Source organism: Canis aureus, chromosome 13 (assembly GCF_053574225.1).
Source record: "Canis aureus isolate CA01 chromosome 13, VMU_Caureus_v.1.0, whole genome shotgun sequence".
NCBI classification, from domain to species: domain Eukaryota; kingdom Metazoa; phylum Chordata; class Mammalia; order Carnivora; family Canidae; genus Canis; species Canis aureus.
Window position 1 is genome coordinate 48,555,286 of NC_135623.1, and position 13,574 is coordinate 48,568,859.

The 13,574-nt window shown below is 39.1% G+C and overlaps 1 long non-coding RNA gene across 1 annotated transcript; it reads right to left on the reverse strand.

Annotated features, from left to right (window-relative positions):
- Window positions 1–331: 331 nt before the first annotated feature.
- Window positions 332–12,616, reverse strand: LOC144282451 (uncharacterized). The gene is made up of 2 exons (XR_013350891.1): window positions 12,452–12,616; window positions 332–1,288 (listed from the first exon to the last, which is right to left on the reverse strand). It is a non-coding gene; the product is annotated as an uncharacterized LOC144282451 (long non-coding RNA).
- Window positions 12,617–13,574: the final 958 nt, after the last annotated feature.

Sequence of the window (13,574 nt, forward strand, 5' to 3'; positions counted from 1 at the left end):
AGAGAATAAGTAACTTGCAAGTATCTTAAAATGCAATACGTATTTTGTTAAGAGTCCATTCTCATTTTTACAAGGGGGAAAAAGGGAGGGGGAGTTAGCCTGAAAACTTTGTGCCAACTTCATCTAAGACACCGTTTAGGTAAATTTGGGTATGAGGAGAGCTTTTGAGTGGCAGAGTATTGTCAAAGACTTGTGACAGAACTTACCGATCTCTCTGAAGTCTTGACACCCGAGTGTCCCTAACCACAGCTGCCCCCTGAGAATATGTAATGACAGGGCAAGGGCTTCTTACATTTTCCAAAATTACAAAACTGCTATAGATATAAACAACTCTTTGGAGTTTATTTTTTTATTCCATTGGGCCTGTTTGGAACCATAGAGAAACATCACCATCATCATTGTTACTATTTCTATTAGTTTGCAAGCATCGTCCCTTGACCAGGGTCTTATATTGGCTTGATACAAATATGGAAAAAAGGATAGAGTGAACTGGGGAGTGAAAAATAGAGCATTCATTCCTTTAGTAATCATTCCACTGGCTTTCCGGAGATCCACCTGCCCCCTAGAGGTACAGGGGAGAGTGACTGATGCTCCCTGACCGCAGGTGGTTCAGGGCCTCAGGCAGAACAGGGACATCATCACAGAGTTGCTAAGAGTCTGTGATTTGGATCTGGTGCATAAGCTCTCTTGACCTGTTTACTCATCTGCAGATGGGGTCCTAAGAAGTAGGGAAGTGATGGGACCTACTTCTTAGGACTGCCATGAGATTAAATAAGGTAATGGCCCTAAAAGGCTTAGCCCACTTGTATCACTTGGAATGCTTTTGCTTACAAGGGGGAAAAAAAAAAAAACTGGCTTAAATCATGTAAAAGTTCATTATTCCGTTGACAAGAAGTCTGGAGGTGGGCTGTCCATCGACTAAGTTTAACAACAACAGAAATATTATCCAGCATCTCTGGAACTCTCTTCATCAGCCTTCCCAGGGTAAAAATGGCTGTCACTGCTCTGAATTGGGACTTCTCACATGCCTCTCTGTCGACAATGATGAGTAGACCTCTTCTGAGAAGCGCAACAGGTTTCTTTTATGCTCCACTGGACAGAAGTATGTATAAAGTGCTCAGCACAGGACCTAGCACACACTGAGGTTGTCAGGAAACTTCAGCCATCATCATCATTAGCCCATTATTATTTCTATTACTTTGCAATAAAGAGGCAAAACACGTTGCTTCTTCTTATAGTCACGACATCTCTCAGCTTCTAGAACTTTTTTGTCCCTCTTTTCCAATGTCTGAAATGAAGAGAAAAAAGAAATGGATCATAGAGTATGGGGGTGAATTAGAATAAGTTAAGTATTCTATGGGATAGTGAAAAGGAAGGATGGTGTTGAAGTAGGTAAACCAGGATGTGGTAGGTACAGTAGAGGGAGGGAGGCAAAGTTGGAGACAGCACAGAGTCACAGACTGTCATCTCTGAAAGTCCTTCTCATTATCCAAATGAGGAAACCAGGGTCCAGAGAAGTGAAATAACTTTCTCAAGGTAATACAGAATTTAAATTAGCAATCATGTATCCTGAAGTTTATGCTTTAAAAAAAAAGTTATGAAAATGTACTTTAAGGGTAACAGAAAAAAAAATACCTGAAATAGACTAAAGTTATTTGTGGAGTCAATCTGTGATATTTTTATCCCTCCATCCTGGTGTAAAAGGGGCTAATAAATAAAAGTTATCTGATTGTGAACAATAGAGAATTCCAAAGTTTCTTTAATTCGTTGAATGGCACAAAAACCTGGTAGACATAATTTGCTTTCAGAAGTCTTCTGAACCTATAGCCTGTGCTTAGTCACAAGCTGAACTTTTGATTTCTTGGCCCTGGTAACAAAGGTGAATCTCTAATTCAGTACTCGGTGATTTGAGTTCAAATCAAGGCTTGCTTTCCCTTGAAAAAGTCCAGTTTCTTTATCTCCCTGGAAATAGAGACTGGCACTCAAATCATGCCTATCGACAGATGAATGGATAAAGAAGATATGGTGTATATCTACAAATTACTCAGTCATCAATAAGAATGAAATCTTGCTATTTACAATGAGGTGGATGGATCTAGTGTGGGACCCAGGAAATTGAACAAAATCCCCTACCCCTGGACAGCAGAGCAGGACTAACTCTATTTTGGGCTGCACCCGCCTTGTGCTGACCTGCTTATTACTTAGGGCACTGCCCCACCCTAGTCAAAGACCAGGACACACCCTAACTGGAAATCCGGCTGGGACCAGCATGACTGCAACTTCCTGCATATCCCATTGGCCACTGGTCCCTATAAAGTTGCTAGGCCTCTTAGTCTCGGGGTTCAAGTCCCTGCTCCACTGCGTCGGGTATACTTGGTCCCAGGCTCGAGCTTGTAATAAACCCTCGTGTGATTGCATCGGCGTCGGCTCCTTGGCGGTTTCTCGGATTCGGGATCTTGGGCACAACACTAGAGGGTGTTATGCTGAGTAAAATAAGTCAGTCAGAGAAAGACAAATACCATATGATCTCACCCATATGTGGAATTTAAGAAACAAAACAGAGGATACTAGGGGAAAGGAAGGAAAAACAAAATAAGATGAAATCAGAGAAGGAGACAAACCATAAGAGACTCTTAACTCTAGGAAACAAACTGAGGGTTGCTGGAGGGGAGGTGAGTGAGGGAACAGGATAACTGGGTGACAGGCATGAAGGAGGACACAAGATGGATTGAGCACTGGCTATTGTGTGCAACTGATAAATCACAAAACTCTACCTGTGAAAGTAAATAATACACTCTGTTGATTAATTTTAAATTTTAAAACTCATAATCTGATTATATCTAATAGTTTATATTTGCCTTTGTTTTGTGACTTAGTGATTTGTCCATGGACTGGGTATATACCCAAGAGATGAGAAGTAAATGATGTGTCAAATGCTAGCTCAACATAACTAACATAAATATCCAATCGTCTTTTGGATCCTAAAAAAATGAGATAAACTCGAATATCAGAGAGAGACAAAACACAGTAGTACACCAGAGACAATAGCAACCAGTGCTAAATCCTTAGTAAAAATAATAATAGCTAATACATCATCAGCACCTTCCACATGTCAGACGTCAAGCTAATACCCTGACGTGCATTGTCTGCTGCATGTAATCCTCATGATGACCCTCTGAAGTAGGGATAGCTATTGCCAACCCCACCTGGTAGACGAAGGAAATTGAGGTCCAGAGAGCATCATCCAAGTGGAAAATGATAGGCCAGGATTTGCACATATTCAATTGTATATGATAGAACCCAGACTTCAGTGGCTTAACCAAATGAATTTAATGTTTCTTACATGAGAAGAAATCCAAGGGTAGAGAATTCAGGGCTCATCCCTGAGCTCAGTTTCCTTCTAGTTCCCAGCTGTATCATTCTTAGCCTGTGGCTGTTGTCCTCAGGGTCAGGAGATGGCTGCTCCCTCTCCAGGTAATGCATTTGTCATGAAGCAGGAAGGAGAAAAGCAAGGGACAAAGGACATGCCAGCTGTGTGTGTTCCTTGTATTACAAAAATGGTAGCTTTTCCAGTAGAATTCTGTTTATAACTCGTTGACCAGAACAGGTTAACACAATTACTCTAGGTACTAGGAAGTATGGAGATGAGAGTATTTTTACCCTAGCATAGTGTTGCCCTAAATACAACCGGGGTTCTGTTACTAAGAAGCAGAGAATGAACATGGGGTAGACAATTCGCATCGCCTGTCACAAATCCAGATGGCAATTGGATACTGAAACTCAGTAAATAAATGTGTACATAACCTCTACGCTAGCATGAAAATCAGATATTCTGTCTCCACCCCAAAAAGTTTCAGGCCAACTTGTGACTCAAGTGATAGTTTTCGTTACATTGCCTCTTCTGAAAATCCAGCCCTGGAGCACAGAGGAAGGAGGCCTGAACAGTGGCCAGGCTCCATAATTGCCATTTGCCTCCCATACCCTTTGTCAATGCAGTAAATGACCATCAAGCCTTCTGCTCCCTGATGACCAAACACCGAAAATAATTTTCTTTGAGAAGACTTTGTTCGACCTAATTTGTGAGTAAAATTTCCTAAGGGCTGCCATGAAAGGCCTAAGATAATGAGGAAGTCTTCAAACTCAGGGGGACGGATGAGACCTCCTCTCAGAGTTACCATACACCATTAATCAATTGTTACCAGGCAGAGTCACGGAGCCCAGATAGAGGTCAGCAGATCACATGACCCATGGCCTGCAGAACTGCCAGCGTCCTGCTGCTTCAACTAAAGCAGAAGTGACTTTGTAACTATTCCCGCTTAGTAGAATTCACGACCTATGCTGATTTCTCACATTCACTGTTCAGTTCAGACCGTGGAGAGCCACCGTGTGAGACAAAATAGAAAGTTGGAGGTGGGGGGTGGCTAAGGGATGGGCCTTGAAGCATCCCCAAGTAAGAAGGGTAAGTTGGCCACGAAGTTTACAAGAAAAACAAATTGGAAATAAAAACTGTATCTAGCACACTACGGATTTTAATTTAATGTGCCCTTATTTGGAAATTCTAAGTACTTTTTCTCATTATTTTCAATAAACATTTACATTAATGTAGTCTTTTTTCCCCATCCAAACCACAGATGCTATACTTCATTATTTTCCACAGAGCACAGTATTTTGATTTTTCAGGCATTTTTCTAAACCAGATGTCATTATGTAAGACTTGGGACAGATCTTGCTCTTCTTGACTTCTGTTTGATACTGCTTGGAGGCAAACACTTTATTGAGCAGTGTCTTTAGATGGTTCTGAAAGTAAATACATGAACATCTCATCTCTCTATTTCTAATGTTAGCGAACACTCCAAATCCAAACTCCCTGTCAGTTCATTCTTCCTCCAATTCTAAAACTTTCTTAATATAAAAAATAGGAAAAAATAAAATAAAAAATAAAGAAAAATATGAATTAAAACAAAAAGTAAAATTACTTATTATAAGGAATAGGGCAATTTTTATTCTATTTTATAGATGATTCCTTCCAATCTTGGTTCAGCCTGCTCTTTTTTGTCATATTTGGGACAGGGTACTAGGCAATGAACAAAATTAATGGAAATACACAAAAGGGCATCCAGAGAAACAAAGTGAACAATGTTAAGTTTCTGTTTCCATATCAGTTTAGATGTGGGACAATTAGTCCTATCTCATTATATACTAGGAAGCTCCCAGTTTTAGCTCCTAAAGTAAGAGAAGTCCTCTATTTTGTTGAATAAAAACTTTGCCCTGTTATACCAAAGCAGAAAAATCTGTGTAGATCAAATTTACCAGGACAAAAGATGAAGACGCAAAATGATTTTAGGATCTCTGGTGTCTATTTTTGTTTAGGCTAACTCTTTTGTAACATCATCTGTTTTTTAAGTTCTAGAAATCAGAGAGTATATAAATGAAACACTTTAGGAATCTTTCTGGACAGAGGCAAAAGATAATCAAAAATTAAATTTTGCATGCATTTGGACCAGCAATTCCACTTTTAGGAATTTACATTATAAAAATAATCAGAAAATGAGCAGCCTGGGTGGCTCCGCGGTTTAGTGCCGCCTTCAGCCAAGGGCGTGATCCTGGAGACCCAGGATCGAGTCCCACGTCAGGTTCCCTCCATGCAGAGAGATTGCTTCTCCCTCTGCCTGTGTCTCTGCCTCTCTCTCTCTCTCTCTGTGTGTGTGTGTGTTTGTGTCTCATGAATAAATAAATAAAATCTTTTAAAAAAATAATCAGAGAAGCACATATAAGGATACATAAAATATATTCATCATATTCATCACAAAAAAAAATTTGGAAGTCCCGAAAATGTACCAACATTATTAATTGCTTAACTAAATTATGATGGCACAACAAAATTCTATGTGGGTATTTAATATGGCATGATATAAACTATTTGTTGATATGGCAAAGATATGCACATTCATCACGATGGGGGGGGCGGAATCAGCTTAAAGAACAGTGTGTTTACTGTGGCCTCAGTTTTCCCAAAAAAGTGCAAAACATAATATGCTAAGAAAAATGTATGAAAGGATATGCTCCAAAATGTAAACAATAGTTATTATTGGGTTATTAGTTATAGATAATTTCCACTTTTTCCACAATTGACAAGGCATGTCATGGTCTTAGCATAATATCTGACACATGGAGGGTCTCAATATGTGTTAGGTATTATTATTATTATTATTATTATTATTATTATTATTAGGCTTTTAGCTCTGTCAGCGATTGCCTCTGGTGTGTCACTGTGTTTTGTCCTTCTCTAAGTAATTTCTTTCTCTTTTCTTTATTAAAAAAAAAAAAAGTAATGAGAAAACTATGCCAGAAGTGATTTCCATTTTGAGAAAAAAAAAAAAAAAAGGTGAAGGGAGTTTAAGGGAGAGGTTCCTGCACCAGTGCCTGCCTTCCCATCTGGATTAGTGACATGTGTGCAAAGGGCCTCAGGAGTGAAGAGGAGGGAAAGTGAGAAGGAAGGCTTCACCACACTAAATGAAAAGCAAACAATATGCATATCAGCATCCTAAGATGTACCACTCTGCTGGGAAAACCCAAGACAAAAGAATTATCGGACAGAACAGTTCAAAGCATATTGCACCTGTCAAAACGTCTGTCATCTTCTATAGAAAGGCACCATTCTAAGAGAGAAAGGGAAAACTTTAGCAAAGTCACTCAAGAACAACAGCTTACTTTGTCTCTTTCCTCTGGCCAACTCCTCCATCTGAAAGCCATTTAGCTCTGTGCTAAAGATTGCCTGGAAGGACCAGACAATAGGAAGGTCTCTTTCATTGTCAAGGACAGTTACACTTTGAAGATGACGCTCAAAAGAGGTTAAAATGGGTCAACAAGCAATTGTTTGGCTTATGCAAGGACATGTGAAGAGAATATTGTTAAAGTCGCACACACAAAAAAAATCTCGATCTCAAAGAATTCAACTTTAACCTAGAGGAGGTGTGGGAAGGAAGAACTAACATGCAATACTGATTTCACCCCAAAGAAAAATTCAGGGTGGGGGAGGGGAAGGGACTCATTAATAGACAGTTTTGGAATGGTCTTTGCCATTCTGAACCTCTCCCCACATGGCATACTAGAAACGGAAGTGTAATTTGGGGCAAAGTGAGAAAAACTTGATTAAGAAAAAAATTATGTAAATTGTGCCACAGGTGCTAATTCCCTGCAGCCTATCATGTGTCTAAGGGTGATATTCTGGATGCACTTTAGGAAACAGTTGCAGCATTTAGTCATCTGATGACAGGTAAACGGCTGGGGGTGGGGATACCTAAATGGCAGTTACTACTTCTGTCCAATCTCTTAGACTTCCTTCAAAGGAAAGCCTGGAAATCCTTCTGGAAGAGCTGGTCTAGGGAGACATGCAAGGTCTATGACCTGGCTCCATCCTGCATGAGCCAGGTGACCTGGGACAAGTGCCCCAACCTCGCTGCTCTGTTCCTATGGGGACGGGGGGCAACAGCAACAGGCTGAGGAAGTGTGGGAGGATCAACGCAGACACTGCCTCCGGGAAGAATGAAGATGCACACCCACCCAGAAACTGGCACACAAGTGTTTATAGCAGTATGTTCCTGATAACCAAAAAGTGGGAAATACCCCAATGTCCATCAACTGATGACTGCACTAACAAAATATGGTGCAGATACAGGACGGAATACTACTTGGCTGTGAGCTGCAGGGAAGATGACACTTGCTACCACATGGATGTTCTGGACAAAATGCATTAAATGGAAAAAGCCAGCCACAAAACACCACCTACTATATAATCCCGCTCACGTTGAATTCCTAGAATAGGGAAATTAATAGGGACAGAAAGGAGAGTATAATCATTTAGAATGAGGATGGGGAATACAATCTACATGAGCAGAGGCAAAGCAAAACTAGTTGTGAAGATGGTTGCACAGATCTGCAAATACACTAAAAAAAACAGCAAAGCATACACTGTAAACAGAAGACTTGTGTGATATGTGAATTCTGTCTCAATAAGGCTATTAAAAATAAATAAATAGATAAATAAACAAATAAGAGAAACCAAGCAAGAATGACAGACAGATCTTCATGGCAAAAACAAAAGATACAAAAAAGGAAAGAGGCTGGAGAAGCACCGTGATAAAGGAATCAGAACAGAACTTGGGCCATAGTAAGTACTCACAAAACATTGACTATCAGTATTATTTTTATGAATGGATAGAAAACACTCTGTATAGCTTTGGAAAAGAGTATTGGACGATAGTCTGGGAATTGACTGAAATTTCCATTTTAATCTTAAATTGTTCATTTCTAAATATTTTTTTTTAAAAATCAAGTGTATCCCCTGAAGTCTAAAGACAATCTAAGCTTTAAAAGTCTATTTAAGAAGAAATTTTCAAATGAAATATGGCTTTTTCTCTCGTTTAAAGACTTTGTCACTTAAGTATATTTAATTATTTATCATTGTCAAATCTTCTCATCATTTTCGAAGTTGACTAGCTACAGAATCAAATGTGAGAAAACTGAGAAAGGTCATTCATTCTGAAATACATCCATAATTGGATTCATTATTTTAAAAAAAATAACTCTTTGGGGACGTCAGGGGGGTGCTCATTGGTTGAGCACCTGCCTTTGGCTCAGGGCGTGATCCCAGGGTCCTGAGATTGAGTCCCACATCAGGCTCTGTACAGGGAGCCTGCTTCTCCCTCTCCCTCTGCCTCCCTCTCCCACTGCTTGTGCTCTCTCTCTCTCTCTCTCTTTCTCTGTCAAATAAAAAAAAATTAATAAAATCTTTTTAAAAAAACCTCTTTGGGCCATTTTTCAAAGACAATACATATTATGCCTAGATTTAAAAGACAGTCTGTTGTGGTTGTGAATTTTCAAAATCTCAAACAATTCAGAAGGATGAAAATGGTCAGATTCACTCCTTTTCTCCTGTAAGAACTCAAGTCTTTTCTCCCCCATGTACCAACATTTATTTATTTATTTATTTATTTATTTATTTATTTATTTATTTTTATTCATACATCTTCAGGTATATTTCACTTTGTAAAATAAATGATCTATGCTTGTGGTCTTGCTCAAAGATGGATTCACTGAAAAAAAATAAAAATAAAACTTAAGCTTCAAGGCCTTTCATCTGCATCCTTCCCAGCCCATCTAACTAGCAATATCCACAATTTTTTATTCTTTTCCTTAAAAAGCCCCCCTCAAAATGTATAATTCCTCAGGCCCCATAAAAGTGGATCCGTTCCTCATTGCTACTTCCCATCTCATTCACTACTTTGTTCCTTCAAACCCTCCACTCTTCAAAATCAAGTTCAAATCTTGCCAGAGGAAGCCTTCTGTGACTGCTCCAACTAGGACTGACTTTCCCCTTCTGTATGTTTCACTATATTTATCCATTAGACAACTTCAAAATCATTTTCCCAAAACCCACCAGGTTGAGTTTGGGGATTTAAATGTTCTTGTATATGATAGTGTATAGACTGTGTATCACGTAATGGTGCATAAATTATGTTTCATGTAACACTATCAGGGTCCAAGGTAACACCCCATAATCAAATAGATGAATGCATCTTTATCAAAATACATGACTATTCACGCTAAATGAGACCAAGCTATAAATTGCCTTACTCCAGTTTGGGTCATACCTGATACCAAACAAGTTATAAAAGAATTCTCAATTTTTAGAGATTTTGGATTTCTGGATGGTGATTAAAGGATTATAGACCTTAACATCATCATGTCATTATTTCATGTCTTGTCCCTTAGGTTTTACTTGACCAAAATGGCTCTTCACCACCACATTACAAAGCATATCGTGGGTGTTCAATGCATTTAATAGAATGAATGAATGAAAGAATTGAGTCTTGGACCAGGTGGAGCTTGTCAAGGAAAAGGATGGTGTCCTTTTCAGTCAGTATTCCCCACACCAAAGCCAATGCTTGGCCTCTGGTGAAACTCAATAAATGCTGGTTGAGTGAAATCACACTTTCGAAGCTCTCACAGGACTACGTAGGATAGTAAGCACCCAATAAACATTTTATGATTGATCCCAATATCAGTGACTTAAAGATCAGACCAGTTCCCATAGTAAAACATGGGGTAGGGAGCATGAAGGAAGCTGTGGAAAGCCCAGACATAGTGACAAACTTGTACAGCATCACTGACGCAGGGGATTTGCATTTCACAATGACCTCAGCCTGTGCAGGAGGGATGCCCCCACCTTCAGGACTCTGGAGCATTCTTCTTAATGTCAAGTTCTCTCCTGATGACAAGCTCTTTGTTGGGTCCCTGTGTGACTATGAATCCTTAGCATCAGATCCGTAGTTTACTAAAATTTTGCCTTATTCTGTGGCATTCTGTGCTCTAAACTGAACTTTTCTGAATCGGAGGCTCTCAATGGAATGATTTGTTAATTTGTCAGCTGCACACATTGCTCTTTTCACATATGGAATGTCCGCCTGCATCTGCGCTGGATGCAGTTATCGTGGTGGCAAATTGCTTTGTGTCTCCGTTCTGGTTTCCTCGCCGATAAATGGGAGACGAGGACATAGCCCACAGTGCCGTGATGAGGGTAAAGAATGCAGCACATAGAAGCTCCTCAGAGAGGGAGGGATCTGATGGATCGCATGGTCACCAGAAAGAGTAATTACCGCTGGTATGAGCAGCCATTGGGTGGTAAGCTCTTAAATCAGTGCTGCATAGCCAATGATAGTGTTCATGCTAGTTGCCGTGGAGATCAGTCACAAAACAATAGACTTGCATTTCTATGTTCTCTTACTTTTCAAAACGCTTTGATTTGATAGAAAACTTAATTCCCAAATTCACCTTCGCGGTGGATAAAAAATGTCATTCCAGTTTCACAGTGCAGAAACTCCAGCCAAACGATGGAGTGACACTAAGTTCGAGTCACAGTTACCAGAATGCATTCATGGTTCTTTGGACCTGGATGGACACCAACACCTTCTCCCTTCCTTAGCTCCCCACTCTGCAACATCCCATCCTTTCCTCAAGTCTGGTGTCAGGGAGCTCCAGTGCTGCCTTGGAAAGTGCTCTTGTGAACTTTAATGAACCTCAAAACCATCTTTTCTTCCCTTATTTTCTGAGCCTTCATTCACAGAGATGATATGATGTGTCAGACAAAAAGAACGATTTGGTAAGTCTCAGTCTGACCCCACTTTGCTCGTCAAAGATTTGAAACGTATTATGTGAAGTCAGCCCACAGTTACCAACTCCCACCCCACACCTTGATATCGGGATTAAAGGACTATAAATAAACTTTCCATATGTCCCTCACTTAGGCACCAATGTCATGGTACATTTATAGATTTATAGGTGCTCCCTGCACAAGAGAAATACACTCACATACAAGTGTACACATGTCAGTTTTAACAATACAGTGTATTATAATAGGACTTTATATGTGAAATAAAATTGTATGACATATAATAATAATATAGCTTTTAAAGTTTATATGTGTGTATATGTGTCTACACACATACACATACATACACATGTATCTTATAACTGCTAAAAATAAAGATTCATCCATCGGTGAAGTAGATGATAGTCGTAGTATTTCATAAAGTCATCATGAGGACTAAATGAATTAATATTTACTAAACACTTAGAATAGTCCCTAATATACAATATGCATCCAATAAATGTTATCTGTCATTGTGATTATTTATTTTATATATTATAAAAAGATTCCTCACCTGTAAACATCATTCACTAGAGAGTGTATTAAATACTTTTTCCAATCCACCAATTTAAGAGATGTATCAATGTCTGTTTTCCAATGTGACTTTCAGAAAAACATTTTTTGTTTTGCCAAAGTGGCATATTTTCTTCCTTGGAAGACACTTACTATGTGTAATAAATGTACCCTAAGTGGGATCAGATACTCCTGAAGAAATATAAGCAAGCTGCAATTCATACTCTTGGTAACAACTATTTTATACCATTTTAACATTTTAACAACTATTTTATACTTATTTGATTCCTCAATGACAGTACTATAAATAAGTACATATAATATATATCCTAAAATCGATTCACCCTCAATTATGGCTGTTTACTTCAACATTGTTTTCAGATATAATGTCATGGGGAAACACTGAAGTACATTTGTGTCTAAGTCCTAATATAAAAGTAAGTAGTTGTCATTTGGAAGAACTTGAATGCCCAGAGCCCATGACTTAAACAGTCACATTGGAAATGCTCCCCATCCATCACTATGAAAACACAGCCAAGGCTGGACTGACTAACCTTCTCCCAACCACGTGCACCCAAGATGAGAAAAAAATAACCAGAACAGCTGGTTACATTCCTCCAAAGAAGAACGGAGCTCTGGAGGTATTTATTAAGGGTTGCTTTCATTAGCTCTCGTTCTTTCTTCACTACCTTTGAAAAGAAACCCTTACTCTGAATCTTACCAGCTTACATTATTGTGATGTAGTTAGAATAGCGTTTGATGGAAGTTTTTTCACATGTGTTCCACAGGAGACTGACTACAAGATGTTGATAGGTGCCATTTTTAAAATATATACACACATACATAAAATAAAGACACATACACACATATACAAACCAGGATTTCCTGATCAAATAAAATTGAACAACACTAGGCTGAACAGAGCTTACCAGATTTGTTTTATGATGTAATTTCTGGGGATCCTTCATGTGTTTCTGTGACTCTCTAAGAGGGAGCTTGCTAGACCACCTCCCCCAGACATATCCACCTATAGACTCCCCATCTCGCAAAGCATCTTCCTAATCCCAACATTCCATGGAACATACTTTAGGCAAGTGCTTTAAAATATGGTATATTGGGGAGCCTGGGGGGCTTAGTCGGTTAAGCGTCTGACTCTTGACTTTGGCTCAGGTCATGATCTCAGGGCCCATGTTGGGCTCCACGCTGCCCTGGAGCCTGCTGCAAATTCTCTCTCTGCCCCTGCCCACTCCCCACTGCTGTACTCTCTCTGTCTCTCTCTCTCTCTCTCAAAAATAAACAAACTTTTGAAAAAACATAAGATACAGTATACCACATATTTCATATCTTTTGCTTGTATCCCCTTTCTCAATTTCGAATGCTTCATCTATATTGTATTTTTAGTAAATTCGCTATTTTGTACTCCCACAGGTGAGAGATTCTGTCAATTCTATTGACCAAAAACATTTTCTACGCCTGCCATGGACCATGACACACTTTTGGTCAATTGTTTTAGAATCACTTAAAGCAAAGCAAAGGCTTCTTTATCTCTAAAAAAAAAAAAAAAAAAAAAAAAAAAAATCAGTTGTACTAACTCATAATTAAAAAGCAAGGTAAAATATTCCAGAATCAAATTTTCACATAAAGCCGTGAGTTGACCCACACATTTCTCTCCAACCAAATGGCATGAGGTCGAAGTTATGTTTGGTTCGTGCATCCTGGTAAGCAGATGCCACCATCCCCTCAGGGAACTGTGGCAACCACCACTGATAACTTGTATGCTCTCGTACAATAAAACCACGTTAATAAATAAATAATAAAAATAACATATCTATTACAAAATCATAGTCAGGTG